We start from the raw sequence: 2,556 nt of genomic DNA, 5'->3' as shown, positions 1-2,556 counted from the left end.
ATCCTAGCTAATAATTTCGAACTTAAACCCTCCCTGTTGCAACTAGTACAATAGATACAATTCGCAGGTCTTCCTACTGAGAACCCAAACCAACATTTAAAAATCTTTCTCTAATTAGCACACACTTTTAAAACCAATGGAGCTTCTCCTGAGGCAATCTGTTTAAGATTATTCCCTTTCTCCCTCAGAGATAAAGCCCTATCATGGTTATATTCCCTTCCACCCGATTCCATAACAACTTGGGAAAACCTTAGAAAAGTATTCCTTGCTAGATACTTTCCCCCAAGTAAGACTGTCGTTCTTCGAAACCAAATAACCAGATTCACCCAGAATCAAGGAGAATCGCTGTTCGAAGCTTGGGAGAGATATAAGGAGCTGTTAAGAGCATGCCCATATCATGGTTTAGAAAATTGGTTAACCATTCAGACCTTCTATAATGGACTTCACTATAACACTAAGATGACCATCGACGCTGCCGCGGGCGGCGCACTGATGAACAAACCTTACCCTGAAGCTAGTGCCCTTATCGAAGATATGGCTCAAAACCATCAATCATGGGGAGTTGAACGAGCGACAGTTGAGAAGAAGGAATCCCAAGGAGGAGTACATGAGTTAAGCTCTATAGACATGATGCAAGCTAAAATGGACGCGTTGGCCCTCAAGGTTGAGCATATGTGTATAAACCTGAATACTGCAGCTGCAGTTTCATCGGATTGTGAGATATGTGGAACCAAAGGACACCAATATGCAGAATGCAGTCTCTTAAACGAAACCAACTCGGAGCAAGTGAACTACGCCCAAGGGAACCCATATTCGAATACCTACAACCCTAGATGAAGGAATCACCCGAACTTCTCCTATAAGAACAATAACCCTATCCAAAATACGGCACCTTCGAGACAACCAGGTAACCAAGCCCCAAGACCAAATCAACCTATGCAATCTGTGCCACCAAAGTTGAGCCTTGAGAAAATTGTGGAAAATTTTATCATTGCTCAAACCCAACAAAACAAAGAGTTCATGAACCAGAACATTCACGTTAACGAACTGATTACCCAATTAGGAACCAAAGTTGACCAAATAGTTACTCACAATAAGATGCTTGAAACCCAGATCTCTCAGGTAGCCTTAAACCAAGCCCCCTAGACTACACCTGGAGGACAGTTCCTTGGACAACCTCAACAGAATCCGAGAGGACAAGCCAATGCCATTACCCTACGAGGTGGGACCGCTTATGATGAGCCATTTAACCCAAGATTGAGTGAACCCAAAACTTCTAAGGAATATACCGAACCCACAGACGAAGTGAAGGAACCAGAGGAATCTGAAAAACAGGAAGGTCAAGAAAAAGGAGAAGAACCTAAAGACAAAACTTATGTACCACCCCCGCCATACAAACCACCGATATCATATCCGCAAAGACTCAAACAGACCCATATCAATAACCAGTATCAGAAATTCATTAAGGTTATAGAAAAACTTCACGTAGAAATCCCTTTCATAGAAGCCATCACCCAAAATACCTTCTTATGTAAAGTTTCTCAAAGACATCCTTACCAACAAACGTAGACTCGACGATCCGAAACCCTTGGAATGAAAATCTATTTCCGAGAATAAGTTAGCCAAAAAAGATAAAGATCCTGGAAATTTCTCCATTCCTTGTATTTTGGGAAGTCATGTCATCGAAAAAGCTTTTCTAGACTTAGGAGCTAGTGTGAGCTTAATGCCTTTAGCAGTTTGTGAGAGGTTAAACTTAGGAGAATTACAACCTACTAAGATGTCACTTCAATTTGCCGATAGATCTGTTAAGTATCCGATAGGCATATTAGAAGATGTCCCTGTTAGGATAGGTCAATTATTTACCCCTACTGATTTTGTTGTCATGGACATTAAAAAGGATAATGATATACCAATCCTTCTAGGTAGACCATTCTTATCAACTGCATGAGCCATAATAGATGTCAAGAGAGGAAAGTTGACCTTTGAGGTAGGTGACGAGAAGATAGAATTTATACTTTCAAAATTTCTTATGGCACCTGTGATGGGAGACACATGTTATGTCATAGATATCATTGATAAATGCGTTAGGGAAATAGAACAAGAAGAAATCATAAAAACAATTAAGTTGCCATCAACTCTCATACTGGAAGATGATAACTTTAGGAAGCCCTACATCGAGGATAACCTTTACGAATGTTTATCCCTTACCCCAGATCCTATGCCATGCCCTAAGAAACCAACCTTAGAACCTAAGGAACTGCCTAAGAACCTGAGATATGAGTTTCTTGATGAAGAGATGAACTGTCCAGTTATAGTCAGTGCTACCTTGAGCCAAGAGGAAACATACCAACTCTTAGATGTTTTACGAAAACATCCCTCAACCTTAGGATATAATATCTCTTATCTGAAAGGTATAAGCCCATCCGTTTGCATGCATCGGATTTTACTCGAAGAAGATTCAAAGCCCTCCGGAGAATATCAGAGAAGAATAAACCCTATAATGAGTGATGTTGTTAAAAGAGAAGTTCTTCAGTTACTTGAGGCAGGTATAATATA

At 40.3% G+C, this 2,556-nt stretch overlaps 1 non-coding gene across 1 annotated transcript; it reads right to left on the bottom strand.

The window, feature by feature from the left end:
* Positions 1–297: 297 nt before the first annotated feature.
* Positions 298–404, bottom strand: LOC127089382 (small nucleolar RNA R71). Its single transcript, XR_007790988.1, has one exon. It is a non-coding gene; the product is annotated as a small nucleolar RNA R71 (small nucleolar RNA).
* Between the last annotated feature and the right edge of the window lie 2,152 nt (positions 405–2,556).

This window comes from Lathyrus oleraceus, chromosome 5, assembly GCF_024323335.1.
Source record: "Lathyrus oleraceus cultivar Zhongwan6 chromosome 5, CAAS_Psat_ZW6_1.0, whole genome shotgun sequence".
Lineage (NCBI taxonomy): Eukaryota > Viridiplantae > Streptophyta > Magnoliopsida > Fabales > Fabaceae > Lathyrus > Lathyrus oleraceus.
The sequence above is the reverse complement of the archived record's forward strand: the minus strand, read 5'-3'. Positions and strand labels throughout refer to the sequence as shown.